Raw genomic sequence first — 27437 nt, forward strand, 5'->3', positions numbered from 1 at the left:
GAATATCCAGTACATTTTATTGTTTAAAGATGTCACAAAGCCAGCCAAGATTCAAGGCATTGAAGAATTAAACTTCATCTTTTCATGCTAGTTGCTATAAAGAATTGGTGGCCTTATTTACTGGAGCACAAAGATTAATAAAGTCACAAAGATGTCTGGAAACATTGTATTCTCACTGATACTAACTTAAAAACACAAATACTAAAGGAAGAATAATCACAATTTTTATCTCTAGCTTTTACAGAAATAAAAAAAATAGTAAACTTCTGAAGAAGAAGAAAACATCTAGTCCTTCCACATAAGTTATATTTTTCTTTATTTTTTCTGTGAATGACTTGACTCCATATTTTGGTTTTAATTTTCTTGAACAACTTAGGTGTTCCAAGGATGAAAACTATCATAATAAAAGTTTCCTGGCATGGAGAATCATACCTTTCATAATAAAACTGGCAGAGAACAAAAAACACAGATTCTTCATAAAACCGCTTCCTTTGATGTTGTTGAAACACAGGATGGATGACTTGCAGGTGTCACAAAAATTAGTTGGCCTATATACATGTAATTAAGTATACATAGAGAGATTAAAATCAGTTTAACTCCATCATATGTAGTGTTGGAAAGTAGTCTCATGTCTCCTCTGCATAGAGTCATCATTTTTACATATTTTATCTTAGAGTAAGTTGTTTTTTTGCAATTTGGCTTTGTTTATTCAATATTATGCTTGTGAAGTTTATACACATTGACATGGATGACATTAGTTAATTTGTTTAACTATTTTAATTAAAGTGTCCCATCTTGCATAATATATTTCAAATGGCTTATCCATTTCAGTATTGATAGTATTTCAAAATGTGCCATTATAATAAGCCCTGTTATAAATACTTTATTTATATGTCCTTGCTTACATTTGCAAAATTTTGTCAAGGAGTGGAAATGCTGTTGTGGGATAGGAACATATTCAAGTATCCTAGATATTGCCAAATTCTTCTCTCAATGATTTTGACACATTACATTCCTACCCACCCAAAGTGTACAGCTGTTCCAGGAGGTCCACATCATCTCCCAACACTTGAAATTGCTGGATATTTTGTTTTTTTTATTTAAATGTGTGAACTAATGTCTCATGGTTTTTAATGGGAATTTCCCTTATAACCATTGGTCTTGGGTTGTTTGCCTTTTTCTTATTGATTTATAATTCTTTATATAGTCTGCTTGCCATTTCATTGTCAGTCATGTATGTTACATTAGTCTCTTAGGCTGTGACTTGAATTTTAATATCAGCCTTAAGTAATTCTAAGCAGGTGGCCTATGGATCACACTTTGAGAAAAAATATTCATAGCTTGGAGTTAAAGATAATGTCTTTAAAATATTAAGATTCATCTGGAAATTAAATAACAGAGGTATGATAAATATTTCTTCTCTGTAATCTAATCATCCCCATAAAAGTATATTTATGATATAGTAACAATAAATGATTAATTGACTTGTTCATAATTTTATGTCTTGAGGGGCATCATACTACTATGCCCAGTAAGTAATATTTGTGTAGACTTAAAAGTCCTCACTATTTTCAGGGTATTCCAATGCAAATAAAGAATATTGATTTAAACTCATTCATTTATTGAACAATGATTGATCTGGGCTTCTGCACTCAGGATAGAGTGAAGAGGATACACAACTTGCTCACTAGTAACTTTCTCTCTGGAAGAAAAAAGAAACCTAAAATATGAATACTTTGAGTACAGTTTGTGTAATGCAAGTGCTGTTACTGAAGACATAATAGGACCACTTATGTAAAATTATGAGGTCAACTAATGAATGGGAGATGGTACCTAATTTGATCCTTAAAGTCTAAAGTGACATTAATTGGTCAAGTGTTTCAAAATCACCCAGATTATCTCTATCTCTTGTGACTCTTTTACAAATATAAGATTTAAAGGTATCACTATGGATCTACTGAATCCAAATCCTTGAGGTTGGGTACCTGGAATATGTATTTTTGAAACTTCCTAGGTGATTTTAAAAGTCAGCTATTTTGGTGTGCCTGGGTGGCTCAGTCGTTAAGTATCTGCCTTCGGCTCAGGTCATGACCCCGGGGTCCTGGGGTCGAGCCCAGCATCGAGCCCCACATCAGGCTCCCTACTCTGCGGGAAGCCTGCTTCTCCCTCTCCCGCTCCTCCTGCTTGTGTTCCCTCTCTGGCTGTCTCTCTCTCTCTGTCAAATAAATAAAATCTTTAAAAAAAAAATCAGCTATTTTGTTGGAACTATTAAGTTAGACAAATGAGAGGTAAAAGCCATTCTCAGCATAGAAACAGGAGAGGGAAGATGTGAAAGTATGATTAACCTGAGCATGTTTTGAGGATTCCAAGTAGATCCTTGGATGGCTGTCATGAAGAGTGTGACTGGGAACATGGTAGGAGAAAAGCTTAAAAGCTAAGCACAAACCAAATGGGCAATGCAATTAGTAAAGAATATGACATATAATAGGTGCTCAATAAATATTTACTAAATGATGAATAAATCAATAAACAGGTGAGTCATTATGACTTTACATGCCTTGGTCAGAGTTACAGGTTCATCCTGAAGCTTATGAGGAACCAATGACAGACTTCAAGGAGGGGAGTGGAAATCAACATTAAATGAACACAAATGAAATACTGTAAAATGAAAAAAAAAAAAAAAAGCCCATATCTTCATATCCCTTTTATGAAGATGGCACCGAAAGCTAAGAAGGAAGCCGCTGCCCCTCCCAAAGCCGAAGCCAAAGCAAAGGCTTTGAAGGCCAAGAAAGCGGTGCTGAAAGGTGTCCACAGTCACAAAAAAAAGAAGATCCGCATGTCACCTACATTCCGATGACCCAAGACACTGTGTCTGTGGAGCAGCCCAAATATCCTCGAAAGAGCACCCCCAGGAGAAACAAGCTTGATCACTATGCCATCATCAAGTTCCCCCTGACTACTGAGTCAGCCATGAAGAAAATAGAAGACAGCAACACACTTGTGTTCATTGTGGATGTCCAGGCCAATAAGCACCAGATCAAACAGGCTGTGAAGAAGCTCTACAACATTGACGTGGCCAAGGTCAACACCTTGATCAGGCCTGATGGAGAGAAGAAGGCATATGTTTCACTGGCTCCTGACTATGATGCTTTGGATGTTGCCAACAAAATTGGAATCATCTAAACTGAGTCCAGCTGGCTAAATCTAAATATAAATTTTTTCACCAAAAAAAAAAAAAAAAAGCCCATATCTTGTTTTAGTTTCTTAAAGACTCTCTGGAGTTACGACCAGCATCAATAAGTGATGGTTTTCCCAATTCTTATTAATCTTCTCTTGAAAGTACTTAGACTTAGTACAACTGCCAATCAAATTTCACTAAACCCATTGACAGAAGAAACAATTTAAATATGACACAGAAAGGACTGACTGTCCTATTTTCCACCTGTTTTGAGAAATATGACATGTACCACAGGGGGAAAATAATCATCTTAATTTTCTGTCATTGTAATGAATAATTTATTTATTATTTTTTTTAAAGATTTTATTTATTTATTTGACAGAGAGAGACACAGCGAGAGAGGGAACACAAGCAGGGGGAGTGGGAGAGGGAGAAGCAGGCCTCCCGTGGAGCAGGGAGCCGGATGCGGGGCTCGATCCCAGGACCCTGGGACCATGACCTGAGCAGAAGGCAGACGCCCAACGACTGAGCCACCCAGGCGCCCCTGTAATGAATAATTTAAATATATAAATGATACTCTGAATATTTTATTTTATAATGGAGCATATCATCTCTTTTGGTTTTGACAGCATGTCTTTTTCCCCAAAATTCAATTTTTGAAATGCTATACCTTCGAAGAGCACTTAGCTGATTACAGAAGTAGAAAAAAAAATCCTCCTAGCCCTTCATGAATAGTAGGTAGAAAAAGAAAATAGGAAGGAAAAACAGAGGAAGGGAAAGAAGAGATGACTAGTGGGAACCACAGTCACCATGAACTTTAATTAATGCACTTTTCAATGTGCCTCCAGCGCTCTGCTGTGAAAGAGCAGCTTAGAATTCAAGGTATGTGATTTAGTCATTTGGAGTGACTCCCCCCCCTTGGGACTGAAGCCATTTTAAAGATAAATCACTTTAAGTATGCCAGAGAAAGCAGCCTCAGAGAGCAGATGCCCAGGAGGAGTATGAAATTAACTTAGGACCCAAGTAAGTGAAGGACTAGGGGAATTTGGTCCTGCAAACCAAACAGGGTTGGGCCCAGAACAGAGACACTGTGGTCATCAAATCTTTATCTCCAAGCTAGCTGTTACCTGGAAAATATGAGTTACCATTAGTATTAACACTCTAAGATGAATCTCAAACTTCTCATTGCAATATAAAAGGCCTTTCTCAATCTGCCTTCAGACTCTCTCCTTCAGACATCTCCTCATCTTTTGCCTCTATTCTCGTAAAGCTTTACAATGTTCTCAGCTACAACACATGATCTGCCTCTAGTTGCTACATCTTTTTATATGCTCTTCCCTTTGCCTGGGGAACATTTTAAAAAATCTCTTTTATACTGGGATAACCGTTACTTGTTTTTCAAACATATCTGTCTTCATTTACACTAAAATGGGCCGTATGCTTTTCTGCATGTTCTCATAGTTCTCAGTGCTCTTTGCAGATCAATTTATTCAATTTATTTAATTAAAGATGCTCCACTTTATTCTAAACTTGAGATCATCAGTTCAACACCTTTAGGGGGCTGGTGGGGGGGTACAACTAGCAGAGGACCAGGTATAATAAATAGAGAATGGCAGAATTATGGATTTAGATGTGGCATGTCCTTCACAAAAGAACTCTTATTTTTTAAAAGATTTTATTTATTTATGAGAGAGAAAGAGAGGGAGCAGGGGGAGGAGCAGAGGAAGAGGGACAAACAGACTCCTCACTGAGTGTGGAGCCTGATGTGGGGCTCAATCTCAGGACCCTGAGACCATGATCTGAACTGAAACCAAGAGGAGAATGCTTAACCAACTGAGTCACCCATGCACCCCCACAAAAGAACTTTAATACTCTGCTTTTCTTATAACTTTCCTTGACAAACAAAATACAAAATACAAAATATAAATAAAATCATAAGTCAAATGTAGTTTGTTTTACAGCTACTACTTTCTTGAAATCACATTATCATATGTTTCTTTGTGTTTTCATTTTACAACATAAAGCTGGCACAAAAGTGGGATTCATAAATATGAACCAATAGAAAAAACATGACTGAATGAATGGATGGGATCATTCCTGATCTCCAGGAGTCCCAACTTTCTTGGTTCCACTTATAGATATTTTAGTTAGTTGATAGACTGAGAAGTGCTGCAGAGAAATGAAAGTATGTGAGGATGACTTTTAAATATTTAGTATCAGATAGATACAAGGTTAGGTCCTTGAATATGCAAGTTACACATCTTGAGGTTCTTAACAAGAACTAGTCTTTAAAAAATACTAATTTCTAGCCCTAAAAAATAATATGCTAGATTTCTAGCAATGGAATAATTAGTATTTGTTAAGATAGTTTCCTCTTTATCTTTCTTATTAAATTATAATTTTCCAAAAGTAATTCTAGCAAAGTCAGGATACTATTCATATTTCATATCTCATATTCTCAAAAGTCAGCATTTTGGAAGGAAGAGTCAATTTGGTGTTGACTTTTTAATCCAACTCCTCTGTATCCAGCTTTATTTTGAAGATTTTTTTATAATTATTGTAAATAGAAAACTATAACTAAAAATTTTAAAAAGTATTAAATTCGAACTGGATATTGTTACCTGTTGAAGATTCTGAACTGAGCTATGTTCTCATCATAAAGGACAATTAGCAAATATTAAAGAGGTATTAACTACATATTCCAAAAGTAAAAAGTAAAAAAAAAAAAAAAGTAAAAAGTAAATAAAAGGATTAAGAGAGTAGAAAATTGAATACCCCTCATCATGTGAGTCAATGTTATTTAATGCCATGTCTTTTGTTACAACTCAAATAATTTCAGGTACAATCAGGGGTATGCATTCCACATTTTGAAACTATAGGGCCCAAATGTAAACCACTGATCTAGCATAACTAAATTAGGCTCTTGGACCCAATTCCAATATGTGTGTGCAGAGGCTTCCCCACACTGACAAGGAACTCTTGGACACTGTCTGGGTGTCCTGCAATACAACTCAATTCTGACACTACTTACCTGGAGAAAGCATAAGATTCCACAGATTAAGAGTTCAGTCCTACAAGACTACACACACCCCTTACCCTGCTCAAGATTCCAATCTCAAGTTCAGGTTGTACTTCTGACCAGGTGGCTATAAGTCAAAGGTTCCCATGACACCCTTGTCAGGTTTTATTAGTTTGCTAGAACAGTTCACAGAACTCAGAGAAACCTTTCACTTACTAGATCACCATTTTATTATAAAAGGATACGACTTAGGAAGAGCCAGATGGAAGAGAGGCACAGGGCAGGATTTGGGGAGAATGTACAAAACTTCCATACCCTCTCCAGGTGTGCCACTCTCCCAGTACCTACATGTGTTTACCAACCCAGAAGCCCTCTGAACCTGGTCCTCTTGGGTTTTTACAGGGGCTTAATTACATAGTCATGATTGGTTAAATCACTGGACATTGGCAATTGATTAAACTCTGTCCTCTCCCAGGAGATAGTGGGGGGGACTAAAAGTTTCAACCTTCTAGTCATGTGGTTAGTTCTCCAGCTACCAGCCCCCAACTTCCCTCCTTTCTAAGTCACCTCATTAACATGGCAAAAGACACTTAGGTGATTCTCAACACATAGGCTATCCCAAGGGTTTTGGGAGCTGTAAGCCAGGAACAGTGGTGAAGACCAAATATATATGAGAGATATATTTTGGTCATCTAAAAGACCATATAAATATATTTCTTATAAATCACAATATCTTAATGACATTTACCCTTTGTAGTTTTATTATGTTGGCTCTTAGTTTCTCTTTTCTGAGAAAGGTATCTTACTGCTTAGACAGATAGTAAGAGTGTGTAACTGGGATTCAGGGCCCAAGAGCACCTGAGCTCCAGGGGTCCCAAACAGATCAGGTTTGACCAACTCACCACTGACAAATTTCAAAGTCCAGGATAAGTGGTGGTGAAATAAGAAAGGAATTTATTTCAGCGAGACCAACACCAGAAAGACGGTAGACTAATGTCTCAAAGACTGTCTCCAAAGTGCTGAAAATACTAGTTTTGTATAGGGAAAATGTGGGACAAAAGTCATTGGGGTACTGAAACTTGGCAGTAAATGTCAGGTAAATCATTGTCTGGGGATCAGCCATGTGGGGTGTGAGAAGAAGAACTTAATCAATTTAGGAAGTACAGACTGAGGTCTAAACCCAGGGAGTTGAAGTCCTCTTTTTTTTTTTTCTTATTTATGTTAATCACCATACATTACATCATTAGTTTTTGATACAGTGTTCCATGATTCATTGTTTGCGTATAACACCCAGTGCTCCATGCAGAACGTGCCCTCTTTAATACCCATCACCAGCCTAACCCATCCCCCATCACCTCCCCTCTAGAACCCTCAGTTTGTTTCTCAGAGTCCATCATCTCTCATGGTTCGTCTCCCCCTCCGATTTCCCCCCCTTCATTTTTCCCTTCCTACTATCTTCTTCTTCTTCTTTTTTTTTTTTTAAACATATAATGTATTATTTGTTTCAGGGGTACAGGTCTGTGATTCAACAGTCTTACACAATTCACGAAGTCCTCTTTAATCGAGACGTTATCTCCTGAGTGTCCATGCACACACCAGAAACAGATAGTATTAATTAAGTACCTATGTCACTAATAAGAAAGGAGAAGGGATCTAGCAGAGGATTTATACCTCCCTTATATTCCCTTGATTATTTCATAATGTGGCTACAATTTAGGTTTTTTTTTCATTATTTTAACTTACTTTTTTTTTTTTCCCCCTTTAGGGAAGGAGTGGGGAGGGAGAGAGAGAGGGAGAATCTTAAACAGTCTCCATGCCCATGTGGAGCCCGACACAGGGCTCAATCTCACAACCCTGAGATCATGATTTGAGCCCAAATCAAGAGTTGGATTCTCAACTGAGCCACTCAGGTGCCCCTTAACTTACTTTTCTTGGGAAACTATACATGTGGTCTTCCTTAAGCAAACATTTTGCTGAAAGCACATTGTGCATTTGCCTGTCCATCAGTCCATGATCACCTTAGCCATTTCCGGGGTCAGGAAACTGAATTAATTCAAGGACTCAGTGAAATAAACAAAGCAGATCATTAGTTCTAATGTTAAGTAGTACTAATTAGCTCTCCTAGAATGAATGATTTATGAAGGTAATCAATTCCAAATGAATGAGGTTGATTTACCCAGAATATACCTCCCTCAGACTACTTATTTCCTTTTGGTTATTTGATGGAAGCTGGCTATTCATGTTCATTTTAACCAGGTTTCAGAGGTAAGAAAATATTGTAGGTAGAAGGAGAATGGAGTAAATAGGATTAAGCTTGAAGAAAAGCTGGAGAGACACATGGTCTTGTAAACCCCAAGAGGGAGAAATGCTGCCACCAAGATGTGGCATTAATTTATTTACTCACAACAATTTGCCATTAGCTGACAACAAAACCACCACAGCAGAACATGACATGCTCCTTCATTTCTAGGTGTTTGATAGACACAGAAGATTTGAGCGGATTTTAGCTCCGTCATTTAGTCCTTTTTCATACAGCCACCGCATATGCATCGTTGTGATGGCAGCAAGCACTTTATATCATAGTTTTTTCATACAAAATTCTGTACACAATAGATTTTTAATAAAGATATTTCATTAGTAATGCAGAGCAGACTTCCAGGCAAGAGTTTGACTTAAGCTTCTGAACAGGATATTTCAACTCTGCCATCTACTAATTCCCCCACTATTCTCACAAAATAAAGTTTTTAGGATTTCCATGTATATCATGAAATATTTCATTTGAGTGCCAGAACTTATTATACCATTTTCAAAAGGCTTTGTGGTGTTTACCTCAAGGTATTCCACTGACAAAATGATTAAGTATTCTTGTAGTACTCATTCTCAATACCTGAAAATTTGGGTAAAATTCAGGGAGAAGTTTCAAAATTGAATTATAAAATACAATCTAACCTTAAACAACTGAAGAGGAAATAAGAGGCATAAAAGATTTTTTTTTAATTATCTCTTAAATATAAGCCCACATCACTATAACCTTTAAAAAAGATGGTTTCATAATTTTCTTAAAATATTCCCTCACTTTCACTACATGTGGGATATTTCAGTCTAAAGCTATATTTTGGATAGAGTAATTTTCTACACATAAAGCTAAAATAATTTTATATGTTGTTCAAGATTATACCAAAAATGCAATTCATCGAGACAGCTAACTGATAAAACATATATCTGATGCAAAAGTCTTTTTCTTTTTTTTTTTTTTAAAGATTTTATTTATTTGACAGAGAGAGAGACAGCGAGAGAGGGAACACAAGCAGGGGGAGTGGGAGAGGGAGAAGCAGGCTTCCCGCCGAGCAGGGAGCCCGATGCGGGGCTCGATCCCAGGACCCTGGGATCATGACCTGAGCCGAAGGCAGACGCTCAACCGACTGAGCCACCCAGGCGTCCCAAAGTTTTGTTTTTTTTTTTTTTAAGATTTTATTTATTTATTTGACAGACACAGACATAGCGAGAGAGGGAACACAAGCAGGGGGAGTGGGAGAGGGAGAAGCAGGCTTCCCGTGGAGCAGGGAGCCCGATGCAGGGCTTGATCCCAGGACCCTGGGATCATGACCGGAGCCGAAGGCAGACGCTTAACGACTGAGCCACCCAGGCACCCCCAAAAGTCTTTTTCTTGGGGCACCTGGGTAGCTTAGCCGGCTGGGCGTCTGGCTTTTGATTTTGGCTCAGGTCATGATCTCAGGGTCCTGGGATCGAGCCCTGCTGCGGGATCTGCACTCAGCATGAAGTCTGTTTGTCCTCCCTCTGCTCCTCCCTCTACTTGCATGCTCTCTCTATCTCTAAAATAAATAAATAAAATCTTATTTAAAAAAGTCTTTCTCTTCAAGTCTTTACCTTCAAATTTAGGAGACTTTAGGTCTCTTAAGGTTTTTACCACAGAAGTTCAAGAGACTGAGATTTCACCTTGAATGATAAAATGTTAAGGGTGTAACTTATAGTTCTATAATTTAAAAAACATTAAAAGAGCTCAAAACCTTATATTTACCCACAATAACTATTTTAGCAGTTTATCCCCAAATTTCCCAAAAGTTACCTATTCATTCTTTTAAGCATCTTGCGTCATGTCTGGATGGTAGAAACAAGCTAAATTCAGAGACTGAGAATATTTTTTCAAAGTATATCTTTATTCTTTCCTTACAGGCAAAAAGCATGGTCCAGTTACCCCTTGTATTGCAGTTAGGAATGTGTGTGTGTGTGTGTGTGTGTCTGTATTCGAGTACAAGTAGGCATCTCTCTGTTTTGTTGTTCCTAAGGGGACACAGTTCCTCTCTGGGAGGAACTCTTTTGTTTCTAGGTACATACAGTATTTTCAGGACATTTGGCTTCACTCATCTTGAAATCGTCTATCCTCAACTCTTAGGAAATGAAGTTTGGTGTGAGTACTCTTAGCCAAACAGGACAATATGTTAAAGCATAATGACTTTTTGGTGGTAACTGATTACTAGGTAAGGTAAAAACTAATGTGAATGAAAGCTAATGTTATTTAGACACCTGGAAGTATTTTTGGATTTTTTTTTCATGTTTTATTATGTGCTGAATAAATTCTTGAGAAATGTATGCTCAAAGAACTTCAGGAAGTTTTACCATTTTCATTATCAAAGGTGCCAATATAATACTTTCAGTGAGCCTCTTTCCTAAAAGTAACTTTCAGGCAGCAGGTTGCTTCTTCTTTGTGTTATACCACTGAACAAATCCCTAAAAAACAATATATTCTAAAAACAATCTCTAAAATACAATTCTAAAAAGCGATCTCTCCATATTTTTAACATTTATATTTCACATTGGATATCAGCAGTGAGAATAAAATTTATCAACCTCAAAAGTTTATAGTTTGATTTGAGTAAAATGCCACAGATGTTGACAATGAGTTATTACCAAAGAATATTTTTTTCTTTTTCAAGTTTTTATTTAAATCTAGTTGGTTAACATATAATGTAAAATTGTTTTCAGGAGTAGAATTTAGTGATTCATCACTTACATATAACACCCAGTGCTCAAATTGACAGGTGCCAAAGATATTAATAAGGGTCAATTTCTACCCAACATTTCAAGAAAGCTCAAATTATGTAATTCCACAGACCTGATAGATATGGTTTTACTTTCAATATTCACAGAGTCTGTCCTTGAAGATTGATTTGTCACTATAATTGCTACTGATTTTCTGATCATTGCTCCTTTTCTAGATTTGGCAGGTCTACCTTGTATGGAGACTAGAGCTTATTTAAATGAGGTAAGAGTCACTTTTGAACAAGGACTCATGGCCTCAAAATAATGAATATGTACTATGGAAGTAAGAAATGAAGTACTTCAGAGCTAGAATAACACAACTGATATTTCGATACTATGATACCTATCTATTTTATAGATAATCTAGCATATAAATCCTTTTTTAAAATTTTTAAAATTTTTATCTTTTTATTTTTAGTCAGGGCAAAGGATCCATAAAAGTTACCCAACTCATTCAAAATCACAAGGGTACTTGTGGTAGGCAGTGTTAGAAGCCAGGTGTCTTGGTTAACAGGAATCCTTTTAACTAAAACAGTAGATGATTTACAGTGTTTACAGTGGTCATCTATCAAAAATGTAGTAACTTATCCATACAACCAATCATCCAGTGGACATTATTCTGAACTTGTTTTTACACTGTACAAGATATTTGATTAGTCTCAGGGAGAGTTTACAAGATTAAGATGTTTCAAGTAGAATGGGTTATTCATGAAGAAGGAGGCCAAATTCACCCAGGAGTTTGAAAATAAATAAATCTCCAAAGAAAAACACCAATTTTGAGTGATTTAAACAAAGAATAATTTCTTCTATTTAAATCCACATCCAATTTTAATAGACTTAGTTTTCTATTATAAAGTACATTTGCATTTTCCCTAAACGAAATGATGTGATGTCCTAGATTTGCTTCACAATAATCTAGTATGGGTTACAATGGGAGGGAGTGCGGCTATAGAGGAAACAAGATTAGTGATGGATAACAGTTCGAGTGTTTTTATAATAATGAATTAAAAGATGTATATTTCTCCATGTCTTTTAATGTTATTTGGGTTTTTCCTAATCAAACACTAGAGATCTGCAGGGAATCATCTTAAAACAGGCACAGACCCATTGTTTAGCTCACATCACATCTTCCTAACTGCCTTCTCCCATATTGGGCCCCTCTGCATTCATATTTTTAAAATGCTACCTGACATAGAAACAACATAAATGTCTTCTTATTTTGGCATTTGTTTTAATTTTTCTGTATCTTTCAGATTTTCCAACGGTAGGGTGAATAAATAACACATGTTTTACTTACTCTCAGCCAACTGTAAGATGTGAGAAACGCTGGAGATGAAAGCACTTTGCAATCTGTGAAGAGTTAAAAAAATGTTAGTCGCCATTACGATAAAGGTCATGATAGTGAAGACGATGATAATTGCTCTAACACGTTTTCTTTCTATTTTATCTTATACAACTGAATATGCAATTTAAGTTACTAAAGCTGTGTTGGTGTTGATTAGTTGCCTATAGCAATGTAGTAAATCAGTGGAATTCTGAATTTTGATAATGACTTTCATTTAAATTATGTGAACATTGGTAAGTTCCAAATCTGCATTTGAATATTCTTTGTTACACCTAGACAAAAGTTAAAAAAGAAAGAAAACACCATTTTATTAGATCTCAAGATAGCATGTGACTCATCTTAATTTTGAATTTTTTTTTTTAAATCCTAGAGTATTTCTGGCTAACTGGGAGGCTAGAGGCCCTCTATTAAAGATCATTATTTATATGAATGAAAAGGTTAACACTTGTATTTATTTTATATTCTATCTTAATTCTTATCCTCAGAAGCTCAGGTACCAGTTTTTAAATGTGTTTTTCATACTTTAATTTATGGGAATTTTCTAAGCTACCTAAAGTTTATTCTCAAGGAAAGAAAGTAAAATCTTTTCCTCTATCCATTTCATGCCTTACCCAGTTATCTTTCCAAATAACCGTAATTCCTTTATGGAATCAAACTGTAATAATAGCTATTCTACAATGATGTAGTGATACAATTGTTGACAATCCACTTTCACCACCCTCAATGCTACTTTACTTGATATAATGTAATATGAAGAAGAGCCCAAATATGTATATTTCACAGTGAAATCATTTATTTCCAATTTAAAAACACTAAGAGGATTATTAAAATTCATATTTTAAATGTATGAATTTATATTAGGTAACAAATATAACTCTATTAAGGGAGATGAAGTGAAGTCAAAATAGTAAGACAGTGTCAAAGTTAAATTACTCAACCTGCAATTAGCTCCAAAAAGTGAGTAGGATTTTTTTTAAACCTAAATTAAATAACTGAGTGATTCAGTTCACATCATAATTGTTACTGCCTAAAAGTTTGAAAAAAAGTTAAAAGAACTTGTTCTTACTTTGCAATACTATAATTCCCTTCTTTTAAATATATTTTTTATTCCATGACTATATGGTCAATTAATCTTTGACAAAGCAGGAAAGAATATCCAATGGGGAAAAAACAGCATCTTCAACAAATGGTGCTTTTGGACAGCAACATGCAAAAGAATGAAAGTGGCCACTTTCTTACACCATACACAAAAATAAATTCAAAATGGATGAAAGACCTAAATGTGAAACAGGAAACCATAAAAATGCTAGAGAAAAACACAAGCAGTAACCTCTTCGAAATCGGCTGTAGCAACTTCTTTCTAGATATGTCTCTGGAAGCAAGGGAAACATAAGCAAAAAATAAACTATCGGGACTTCATCAATATAAAAAGCTTCTGCACAGTGAAGGAAATAATCAACAAAACTAAATGCAACCTACGGAATGGGAGAAGATATTTGCAAATGACATACCTGATAAACGGTTTGTATCCAATATATATAAAGAACTCATAAAACACAACATCCAAAAAACAAATAATCCAATTAAAAATGGGCAGAAGACATAGACATTTTTCCAAAGAAGATATGCAGATGGCCAATAGGCATATGAAAAGATGTTGAACATCACTCATTATCAGGGAAATACAAATCAAAACTACAATGAGATATTACCTCGCACCTGTCAGAATGGCTAAAATCAACTACACAAGAAGCTACAGGTGCTGGTGAGGATGCAGACAAAGGGGAACCCTTTTGCACTATTCGTGGAAGTCCAAACTGGTGGCAATCAGTGTGGAAAACAGTAGGCAGATCCCTCAAAAAGTTAAAAATAGAGCTACCTTTCATCCAGTAATTGCGCTACTAGGTATTTACCCAAAGAATACAAAAATACTAATTCAAAGGGATACACATACCTCAATGTTTATAGAAGCATTATCTACAACAGCCAAATTATGGGAACAGCCCAAATGTCCATCAATTGATGAATGGATCAAGAAGATGTGGTGTATATATATATGGTATATATGTATATATGGAATATTAGCCATAAAAAATCTTGCCATTTGCAATGACATGGATGCAGTTACAGAGTATTATGTTAAGTAAAATAAGTCAGACAGAAAAAGATAAATACCATATGATATCACTCATATGTGGAATTTAAGAAACAAAACAAATGAGCAAAGGGAAAGAAAGGAGAGAGAAAGACAAACCAAGGAACAGACTCTTAACTATAGAGAACAAACTGATGGTTACCAGAGTGGAGGTTAGCAGGGGCATGAGGGAAATGGGGATTAAGGAGTGTACTTGTCATGATGAGCACCGGGTGATGTAAGGAATTGTTTAAATCACTACATTGTACACCTGAAACTAATAAAGTACTCTATGTTAACTGGAATTAAAACGAAGACCTAAAAAATAAAAGTAATAAAATATGTATGTATATTTTTTAATCTAATTAAGATATTTTAATAGACAAAAACTAGAAATATAACAGATTTAAATATGTTACTATATTTTCATACTTGCATCTCATCTTAAATAACTAAATACATCTAATAGCAAAACCTCTACCACCATCTCATTGTTTTGCCTCCCCAGAAACATTGTCCAATGTCAGCCTATACCCTTTCTGTGCATGTTTTTATACTCTTACCACATATGTCTATCCCATTGACAATCATGTTGTTTAGTGTGCTTTACGTTAGTGGATTTTATATTGTACAGAGCACTCCATTCTCTAAGTTTCCCGAAATCATCAATAAGATCACAATAAAGTCAAATAACATGTTTAGCTAGCTCTATTCATAGAAAAAATGTCTTTAAGAAGCTCCTTTCTGTGACTTTTTCATCAAAAAGATATTTAAGAACAAGAAACAAGAAAGGTTAATATAAACATTCACCCTTTGTGGTCCTCACCTGTAGCCAAACCTATAGCTTTCACAGTCTAGTAAGCAAGTAGTCCTTGGCTCTGTCTCCTCTTAAGCAACCTGACATTGATAGAGGAATGCATTAGTGTGAGAAATTATTAGGATCTGATAGAATACATGTAACCAAGTCAGTGACTTGGGATCATTAAATTCATTTCTTTGTTTTCTGAACTAGTAAAATGAGTGTATGGGGAGATGTAGATCTGAAACCTGCTTCATTAAATTTCATTATATAACTGAAAAAAGAAAGAAGGGAAATGAGCTTACCAATTACAAATTGGTGCAATGTAAATGTTCTTTGGAAGTCAATTATTTGGAATTTGACAGATATGTTCCCATAGATACAATGTTATATACAATGATTATTATCCATTCAGCACAGGAAAGTCTAGTGAATTCATATAATGAGGACAAGGTTTAGAACTCTATTCAATTTAAAAAGTGCTGCCACGGGCGCCTGGGTGGCTCAGAGGGTTAAGCGTGTGCTTTCGGCTCAGGTCATGATCCCAGGGTCCTGGAATCGAGACCTGCATTGGGCTCCCTGGTCGATGGGGAGCCTGCTTCTCCCTCTCCTTCTACTGCTCCCCTTGCTTGTGTTCTCTTGCTCTCTCTGTCACATAAATAAATAAATAAAATCTTAAAAAAAAAAAAGTGCTGCTGGAAAACCAATGCTTACATGAGTAAATGTCATATGATAGACAATTTGGGTTTCCAGGTATATTTGTATCTCTGCAGCAATGAGACAGAAGTTCTGTCCACAGCCTCCATCTCTACCAAGTGCCAGGAGTAAGATATCTAATACTGGTGCTGTTTGATAGTACTCGGGGTCAACGATCTAGTGGGTAACTCAAGAGTTAGGAGCTGGGGTGGTCAATTCTTTGACAGAAGAGGACCTGAGGAAAAACATCAGGGAAGGAAACTCCAGGAGAGAAGGCCTAAGGAATTATGGGTCTCAGTGACTCCTGATACCATGTGCCTCCATCTTGAAAGAGTTTACCAATCACCTCTTTTCTTTCATTCTACTTGCTTTAGGCATTGACTTAATGTTCCCTATTTCACTCTTTCACTCTTCCTTCTGACAAGTGTTTCCCATTATCTCTTCCATTGCAGGAAATCACTCAGATCTTATGGCCCATTTTCAGAACTGAATTTAAGGGACCATTTGGCCAAATCTCCATGAATGAAAGACCTCAAATTTTGACTTCTACTTTTATCACCAAATAAGTTTATGTATATAGTCATGAGGATACACTGAAAGGAATGAAATATGGTATTCGTAGACCTTTAACTGTTGAATTTAAGCACTGAAACTATTTTACCATATTTACAATATGGTCTTGTACTTCATTGGTTCTTAATATAGTTGGATCTCAAAAGTATATTTGAAGACTGATCTTTTCTGAACTCTGAGAAAGCATGCCAACACTCCACTATTCCTAAAGACACAAAAGAACTGCTCGTTTGAACTTTCTTTTGTAGTAATAATAATTTTCATCCTCCTCTTATTTTATTTTTTTTTAAAAGGGCACCAGGATACAAACACCTGGCATGAATGCCACTGCTTCTCCTCCTGAAACTGGGAAATACATCCCTAATTGATGCGGATGTTCTTTTTTGCTGAGACGACACATTGATCTCAAACCTTTCTAAACAAAGCATTCCAAGGAGTCACTAAAGATTTACTAGTTAGCAAGTGAGATGAACTATATGTGTGACCTCTAACTTAGATCCTATAGGAAAATTCAAATTATAGTGATTTTCTAAAATGAGTCTCTGAGTATACAAAAGACTGAAGATTTAATTACCTCTGAGAAAAGGGAGAAAAAGAGACTGCCTCACCAGGGCATCGGATAGGCTAAATATGAAGGCATGTGGGGTATAGAATAATGTTGGGGCAATATGAGTGAACTGAGAAAAATAGCATAAGGAACTGAAGATGCTACTCTGAAACCTTAGAGGTGGGAAGGAGAAGCTTTTAAATTTTTTTTAAGTTTATTTTTATTCTCCCATATTTGTTCTTCCCAAAGTAAGATCCTTCTGGACCAGACCTGTATAATGTTATAACATTAGAGTTAATATGAAGGTAGGGGTTACTTAGAAGTAATTGATAGAGGAGAAGGAAAAGAAAACCCCAAAAGCAATAGTGAAGAGGGAAATATAACCATTACAATCTTAGGAGAAATTTCTCATAAATAGTTGTTCCTACATAAATGACATGTAGATGATGATGTAGTGTATTGTCATACAGTATAAATAGTACAGCATCCTTTATTCCAATTAATTTCCTGATTAAGGTCCACTATATATATTTGTTTTCCTGTCCCTAAAAGATGAAGGAGCAATAACATTGGGATCATGTAGCATGTCGCTTGGTGGCAGGTGATCTTCTTAAGGGATTAGATACTCCGCTAACACAGAAGGTTTTTACTGTTGCCACAGGAATCTGTGAAGTGCTCATTGTATGTTATGAGCATTAAGATTCCTGACTGTTTCCACAATTGATAATATAGGGCATACCACAATAGACAGACAAGTGAAGAAACAAGTTTTTCAAATGTTACTATTATTTTAAAAGAAAATTAAAATAATTGCACAACACACATAGGGTACTAGCTGCTGTAGTAGATACACCCCAAGTGATAGATACTTAACACAAATGAAGTTTATTGGTGGGTGGCCTTCCACATGGTCATCAGGAACTCTGGTTTGTTCCATCTTGTATAATTTCCATGTTCAACACTGGATCCCAAGGTCACTTTGTAGGTCATCTCAGTTAGCCTACCAGAAGGGGAAGCAACTGCATAGGTTGACTGTGGAGGTCTTTGCAGTCCAAACTTAGAAGTGGTTCACATTCCTTCTGCTGCATTCCTTTGGCCTGGATTTAGTCACATGAACTCAACTAAGCACAAGGTGTACTGAGAAAAGCAATCTGGCTGTGTGTCCAGAAATAAAAGAAAACGGATTTGGGCAAGCCCATAACCATCTCTTCCACAACCTATTATAGGCCTACTGTGTGCTATGAACTATTCTCGACAGCCTCTGTGTGTTCGTCATGTAGTCCTCAAAACAACTAAAATGAATATTATCTTCATTTCACAGATGTGGGAAATTCCAGATTATTTGGACTGGAGGAGGACTTTTCATATAGAAAGCTTCAGAGCTAGAATTTGAGGCTAATTTCAAAATTCAGTAAATGGATCCCAAAGGCCAGTCCATGGACAGCTGCAATAAAATTATTTAGAGAGCATGTTTAAATATAGCTTGATGAGAATAAACCCTGGAGATTCTTATTCAGTAGCTTTGGGTTAAAGCCCAGTAATATATATTTTTAAAAGCTCCCTAGGTGGTTCTATATATGGCCAGAATTGGGACCAGCTGCTCTAAGTTTTCTTGAAATCAACCACTGAATGGACACTACAGGGGCATGAAAATTAGCTGTAATCAATTGCTCTCACAGGAGATAAACAACATCAGACCATTCCCTCTATCAATCTTTCATTAAACATGAAGAGAAAGCATTGAAGTTTTCAATAGTTTCTCAGGACAAACTGGTAACATGATGATGATGTTTGAATGGTGGCATTTGTCCATATGGGAGTGAACTGAAGGATATACTAATTCCAAGTGACATTAATCACTGAGCAGACATGAAAAAATAAGTTTGGTAATGACAACCAGATCATTACTCAGCTGGGTGGCATTTGAATTGGTATCCTAAAAAGCTCCCACTGTTTTGTTTCCAAAGCTGTCTCTGTCTTAAAACACTGTGAACATTAGCGTTACTGGAAATGATAATGGTTAGACAACATTTTCCTAATTTGTCCAAACTAAAAGTGTACACTATACTTCGCCATCTTCCCCTAAATGGTGGCTGTTCTGAAAATTGTGGAGAAATGCAGAAACTTCCCTAAAGGACATTTCCTGTTTTGAGCTCTTTGATTCTAGTGTAAGCTCCCACTGTTAACCTTCAGCACACATCTGAATTCTTAATCTAACATTGTTCTGTGTCAATTCAGATAATAACACATCATTCTTTAGGACACATTCTGTTAGTCTTTGTGACATTTTTGCAGCACTAGCTGGAAATATAAAAGATGCATCTTATAGTTTGAAGTTAGGGATTTTCCTGACTCCCTCTCATTGAGATTACCATTGAGATTACCAGCTATTAACTTAAATCCAAGTTTATGGGGCTATAAAACACCAGAATAAGACTAATTTACATAGTTCCCTCCATTTAATTTCAAAAAGGTTCAGGAAACTTTGATGCTTGCTAGAGCACTCACTCAGTCACACAACATTTGCACATTTGGACAATACTTAATACAAGCCATTATTTCAAATTACATATCGTTCACTTAATAAAAAGGTAAAATCTGCTGTTCTCTTTGTCTTTTAAAAATTATTTCCATGTGTTGTAATTTAGCATGGTATAATTTGTTTGGAAAATTAAAGTAATAAAACCTTAGTTTGTTGTGTGTCTGAATGGTGGCAATGATTGTCTCAGTGGGTGGTGGCAAATGTGGGGAGAAGTCATTGTCAAGATATGCAGACAGAATAAATACTATTTACTAAGGGCTAATGTATAAGAACTAATAATAGACATATTGTTGCATAAAAAATTATCTCCCTAGGAGAACTTGAACAGTTAGCTTCAGTGCAGTTAGCATGCATATGTTTTCCTTCTAAACCACTAAAATAACCTTCTGGAGAAAAAAAAGGAACCCAGTGCAGTCTTCTCTTTGTCATCTTTTTGTGTTGCATTATCTGGGATTGTGTGGTAGCCTATGAAGTTAATAGTAATTAATGATGATTACAATCATTGGATTATTAATATTTTAGAAGCATGATAAAATGATTATTGTAATCATGTGAAGCACCATGAACACATGTAATTGTGATAATGCCGGCTATTACTTTAGTAATTTAGGAAATGAGTGTATAATAAGAGATCAGTGAGGGACAATTTCAAAATGAGTGTGTGTGTATTCATATAAGAGGAAATTTATTAAAATGCAAAGCTAATCAGCTGGACAAGAAACTTTCTAGAAATGTTCATTCTCAGACTTTCTGCAGAGAGTTTTGCATTATCTCAAAGCAAGATCCCCTGAAAAGAGCAAAATTTTGAAAAGATCTCTTGGATCTATAAAGTTCCAATTGCCAAGGCACAGTAACCTTCGGTCAAGATCTAAGAGATCTCTTGCTGAGATTTGAAAATATCAATGTGCATCAAAAACAAAGATGTCTTGATCCAGGTGGATCCCATATAACTTGTTTTCTGTGGTGAATTCTTTCAAAACCACCAATGAGTTTGTCTTTGCTCTATAAGAACTTGGTCATGACTGGTAATCTTTTTTTTTTTTTTCAGTTACTTTTATTTTTTTTTTTTTAAAGATTTTATTGATTTATTTGACAGAGAGAGACACAGCGAGAGAGGGAACACAAGCAGGGGGAGTGGGAGAGGGAGAAGGAGAAGCAGGCTTCCCGCCAAACAGGGAGCCCGATGCGGGGCTCGATCCCAGGACTCTGGGATCATGACCTGAGCCGAAGGCAGATGCTTAACCGACTGAGTCACCCAGGTGCCCCTTTGACTGGTAATATTGATCCTATTAAATGGTGAATATATGGAAATGTCAGACTCCTCTAATAGGCACCTTTTGTTGAATTTTTTAATTAATTCCACAACAGCCCTATGAGATCAATAATACTATTAAACTCATTTTACTAAAGAGGCAAGAGAGACATAGAGATTAAGTTGTTTGTCTGAGGTTGCACAGTTCCCTAGCACCAAAGTTATCAAATCTAGGCAGGCTGACTCCAGAATTCAAGCTTGAGGCCACTTCTCTATTCCTACCCAAAGACTTACAATTTAGTTGAGGAGATAGAACATAAATACAAAAACTGCATTTTCCGAGTTGTAAGTAGGTGTTACTTTTTAAATTCAGACAAACAAGTGGCTAGATCTCTTTCTTTGCGTATATATTGACTGAGGTAAAATTCAATGAAATACTTAGCTCATGCAACTGGATTTCAAAGGACTGATTAGTACGTTTCTTATGCTAAAATTCATCTGTCCACTCTTTCAAAGCACATAGTGAAATCTGAGGTTCTATTTTTATCATTTTTTCTTTCATATAAATTCACTATTATTCTCTTTGCACAATAAAACAAGCTATGTTCTTTGTAAAATACATTAATCATCTGTAATTTCTCCATATGAATTTATTATTTTCTATTCATTTGCTAATAGTTTGCCTGTGTAATATAATATCACAAGTTTCAATGAGTGGAATGAGAATATTCCTTCTTTTTCTAATGCTTGTTTTTTTATGTAGAAAAGTCATACAAGTGGAGCACAAGACCCAAATGCCCCCAAGAATAAAATAAATAAATTTTTTTATTAAAGAGATTATTGAAAAAATAATGACACGTAAAATACTTCAAGTTGCATTAAAATAGAAGAACATAGGGGCGCCTGGGTGGCTCAGTCGTTAAGCATCTGCCTTCAGCTCAGGTCATGATCCCAGGGTCCTGGGATCCAGCCCCTCATCGGGCTCCCTGCTCTGCAGAAAGCCTGCTTCTCCCTCTTCTACTCCCCCTGCTTGTGTTCCCTCTCTCGCTGTGTCTCTCTCTGTCAAATAAATAAATAAAATCTTTAAAAAAAATAAAAAATAAAATAGAAGAACATAAAAGATAATGGGAATATTCAATAAATTTTTTGTAGATTAATAAAATGATTTGAAGAATATTAAAATCGAATTAAAGGTAAAATAATACATAAAATATTCCAATAGTCATCAGGATAAATCCCAGAAATGGGTTTGCTTTACATCTTAAAAATGAGGAAAAAAATCTATTTTAACTGTGTTTTCTTTTAAATTAAAATTAATTTGATCGAAGACAAAAATCAGAAACACACAACATAGAGAAAATATTGGCAATGAGAGCACTACACATTGATATTAAAGGAATGTGAATAAAGTCATATATTTGAAGTTAAGGTCATAACTTGAAATTTTTCAATATTTAGGAAGAATGAGAATAAATAAATTAAGCCAAATTTGTTGTATGTGAGAATTATCTGTGGAGCTCAGTTATAGAAAATGAAAAATCCACAGAGGTTCTGATTATTTACATTTTGTGTTGGGGCAGAGGGGTCAATCTCTTAAAAATTCTCCTGAAATTCTAACGTAGGTGATCTTTGGACCATTCTGAAAAACAGTAACCAAACATTAACCTCAAGATTCTGTTTTCCAAATGGAAAGGGGAGAATGTAGCTTTAGGCAAAGCTTTTTAAATACTCAGCTGGCACAAGCATCCAACACAGCACAATTAAACCTTACTTGTACTATTAGAAGGTAAAACAACAAAACTGTATAAAAGGAAGAGTAAATCTTTTACTTTCTTCTCTATACATTCTTTGATCTTGAGCGCCGCCTTGGAATTTAATTCACAGACAGGAAGTCATTAAGGGAAATCTCTAATGCCAAAGTTTCTGTTGTTCTTTGAACTAAGACTCTCCAAAGGGGTGTGCCTCTGTAGGGTGGCAAGCTGGAGCCCCAGAAAATTGGAGCCCAATACTCCGGATTCTTCCATAGCAGATGTACCCACAGGTCTTCAAGAAAAGTTTTCCTTATATTTGATTTAAATTATTCAGTACTTTCTGTAACTATCTATTGTATCCAAAGAAATTGCACCTTAGGAAGAGAAGGAGCTTGTTCTCATGTTTTTTGTTTGTTTGTGTTTGTTTTTATCAAAAGACAGCCAAGAAATGTAAAAATTGTGTGGTATATGAATTGCATCACAATAAAACTATTTGAAAAAAATAGAGAACCAAGATATCTGGAACAACTCACATACCCAATTACAAGGCAGTCTGACTAATGACTCAGGAGCGATATATAGGAGCAAATATCTCCCTAATATCCATGGGAATACTGGAAAGAATGTTGGACTTGCCACAATATTAAGTGAGAGACTTCACAAGTTGTTTTACCTGAATAATAAAAGGAAGGATAGCTCTAGAATGCTAGAGAATTTGAAGACATAATGATTATGCTTGGATGGCCACCAAAAGTTAAAACTTTTTATAATATTTAAATTTTGTAATACCACTTGATTATAAACTTTTCTTGGAACACAGTACATATTTTGGCTCATGGGTTTCTAGAGGAGAAAACAGCTCATATAAAAGGGATAATATTTGTATTAACATTAATATTGAGTAAATCAATAAGAAAAATATATTAATTAAATTCTGGTTTTTACTTTCTATATATTCACCTAAATATGTGAGCAGAATATGAACTGCCCAAATTGTCAGGCAATTAGGTACCAAAATGTTTAGGTTGAAAACTTTTTCTAGAGTTTGAAGAAAAACTATTGCAGAAATCAGAATATGAGGAAACATACTGAAACAATGGAGAAAAATCAGCAATCTTAAATCTTTTGCAGAACTCTGTAGAGAATGAACAAATGAATGAATTGATAAATTAAAGAAAAATTAGCAATTTCAAAATATATATATTTTTTCTTTTGTGGAATTTGTGTCCTACTTTATCAATCATAGCTTAGAATATAAATAAATTCAGGATTTATATATGATTGAAAATTAAGGAGATAGTCATAAGTCACTCTTTCAAAAGAGGGGTAAAAAGCTATGTAAGTTCTGTATATTTGAAGAGAGTAGAAAACCGTGATCTTTTTATCAGACAAACAAGTACTTTTTAGTGGCCATGCCCTCTTTTTAGTATCAATTATGCTGGCCATTATTGTTCTCAGAAAGAACATATTTTCTTCTTATTTCCCTTCTACTCTTTAATTGCTTTGATTACCAATATTTAGTAAAGGTTTCCGCAGAGAAATTATTCTTATACTTATTCTTATACATTAGTTCCAGCTCTACAAGTTTTACCCCTGAATGGACTGAAACACATCTAAGAAAATGAGTGAGTACAAAGAGAAATTTATATGAGACATTAAAAAAATTAACCCCATATCATGGTTATCCAACAGACCTAGGTCTCTGAGTTGTATTACTTTAAGGCCTTATTGTGAAATCAATCTTTTCTAAGACATAAGCAGAAGAGAGCATGGGCCAGAGAGCATTACTCCACTTAAGACTTAGTAATATTTAAAGATAATAGTGGCAAGATTTTAATTAGGACCAATATTAGTTATTTTAAAGGTGCCAAAAATATATGTATCTGATTTTAAAAATTCTTTCATCTTAAAGCAAATAAAGCTTGTTCTTTCCATAAGATGTTAATGAGATGCTGACAAATGCTTGGTATTTTTAACATAATTAACAGTAGGTTATTTTGGATCTTTCAAGCTACTTTGCAATGTGCTTTTTGTTTTTTAATCTCCTTATAATTGGGCCTAGTAGAATAGTTTAAAAATATAAAATTAAAATTGCTAAATTTTGATGGATTTTTGAGATAGCCTATTGCCCAATGTCATAACTCTCCCAGTAAATTGAGTATGTCATAATTGTACCAAAATGACAATGAGATTTCTGTGGTTGTAAAACTTAAATAAGACATCTAAAGACAATGACCTTTATCAACTTAAGTTAGAGAACATAATCAGAATCTGAAAAAAAAATCAAACTGGATCAAACTATTAAATAACTAATTTTTTGTGTGTGTGTTGGAGGTAATTTATATACATAATTTGATCAAGTAGGATGGGAAGACCACTGATCAGAGAGTCAGGATCCCCGGAGTCTTGGCCTATTGAATACAGTTATGACCTGTTTCCACATCTATAAAAAGAAGGTACTGGACACAGTCCTTAATGATCCTTTCTCGCCAGATTTCACGGTTCATTATTACAACCAAAATATACATTTCCTGTAGAGATTTTCATTTCCCTACATCACAGAAATTACATACCTCTTGGGTATTCATGTTATTGGAATTATGACACATATTCTGCTTACTTTTAACTAGAAAACCTCTGGAGAATGTATAGTAGCTGTCTTCTAATCTGATTTGATAAATGTTTATCAAATATTTATACACTGAGAAGGAACTGCAATGGTAGAACTATGAAAATATGAAATTCCAGGCCAATGCTGGGAGATACCGTATTACATGGTGAGGTTGTTATGTGTTGCACTGGCTATAAAACAACTGCAAAAGGAATGCTCTCTTTTGCCTCACGAGGCCCAAAAAGGAGGTGTTGTGGAAGAAACGGCTTTGTGGCAAGACTTAGATTGTTTGAATTTCAAAGTGAAAGATTTTTGAGTGATATAAAGAGGAATGGAACAGAGGAAGCAACAGACTTACAGATGAATAGTTGTAAAACCACAGAGTTCAGATTATGGGGCATTGTAAATCATACTGTTTATGTTATAAACCAATTTGCTAGTTTTCCTAATCTAAGAGTCTCACTTTCAGTGGAATGTGCCCCGCTCTTGTTTTCCTTTATGATTGGTGGTCCCTGGTCTAGCCACATTCTTCTTCTCAGGCCCCACTGTAACCAACAATACAACTTTCAAGAAAGAAAAAAAATGTATCTTCAATGATTAAAGAATTATATCAAAATTAATTAATTGCACTTGGTCCATCTGCCTTCTGTGACATTCTAGTGTGACTGGTTGGATTTCTCCAAGAAAGAACTAAACCATTCTTCGCCTTTGGTTCTCTATTTGTTTATTCACCTAATAAATATTCAGAGAGAACCAATGACTTGTCAAACTTGTTTTAGCCAATAGAGATACAACGATGATAAAAAAAAAGGTACTCTTAACTATAGTGAACAAACTGATGATTATCAGAGGGGAGGTTGGTGGGGTGATGGATTAAATAGGTGGTGGGATTAAGGAGTGCAGTTGGTGTGATGAGCACTGGGTGCTGTAGGAAGTGTTAAGTTACTATACTGTACACCTGAAATTAATATAACACTGTATGTTAATTAACTGGAATTAAAATAAAACTTAGAAAAAAAGACTGGTGATAGTTTATATTCTAGTTGGGGGAAATGGCAGATAAGTTACAGATAAAGAAGTTAATTTCAACTAAGTACTCTGAAATATATAAAACAGGGTAAAAAGATGGAGAAAAACTAGAATGAATTAGACGGCACAAATGTGAGAAGAGTTAAATTATGAGAAGGAGGAAATCATAATAATATTGAAGGAAGGACTTCCTAGATGTGACTATATGTCTGCCTGACCTGCCTCACTCTCCTCCTTACCAGGCTAACTGCTACACCATTCAAAGCTCAGTGCAGATGTCATTTCTCTGGGAAAATTTGTCTGATGAACAAGATTGGATTAAATGCCCAATCTCTGCCTCAAAGTTAGCATTAATCCCTGTGAATTGCAATTTTCTGTTTCCTTGCCTATCACCCCACTGGATATACTGAAAGTAGGTAGACATCTTGTCTTGATCATGGTTGTGTCACCTACATGTAGTAAGCACACTGATGAAGAATGACTAATGTACAAATGGCAAACTCTGGCATTCTGTAAAAGTTGCATCTTTACTTATCTCTTGAGGCACTATTAATTAATGTCTGATCTCCTGAAAACATAGGGCTTAATGTCTAGGCCAAACTTTGTGGCAAATTCCTGAATATGACCTAACTTTCACATAAGCTTCATTTCCCCCCCTTTTTTTATATAAACTATCAATAAGGACTTTCTGATCTGATGATGTTTTAGAGACAGAAAACTTGAACAGAAAAAAAGAAAAAGTTGCAATTACATTTAACTTAAAAGCAGACAAAAATAATGAGTTTCCAGGGCCTTTCCAAAGATTTAGAGTACAAACAATCCCTTGATCTGCAAAGCCAGAAAAGTGGCTCAAATCCTTAAAGTAGTTCCCTGCACTGTTTCCTCACACCTGTATTTGTT

General features: G+C 35.4%; 1 pseudogene; it reads left to right on the forward strand.

Annotated features, from left to right (window-relative positions):
• Window positions 1-2707: 2707 nt before the first annotated feature.
• On the forward strand, window positions 2708-3229 carry LOC110578002 (annotated as a pseudogene).
• The last annotated feature ends 24208 nt before the right edge of the window (window positions 3230-27437 follow it).

This window comes from Neomonachus schauinslandi, chromosome 5 (assembly GCF_002201575.2).
Source record: "Neomonachus schauinslandi chromosome 5, ASM220157v2, whole genome shotgun sequence".
In the NCBI taxonomy this organism is placed as follows: domain Eukaryota; kingdom Metazoa; phylum Chordata; class Mammalia; order Carnivora; family Phocidae; genus Neomonachus; species Neomonachus schauinslandi.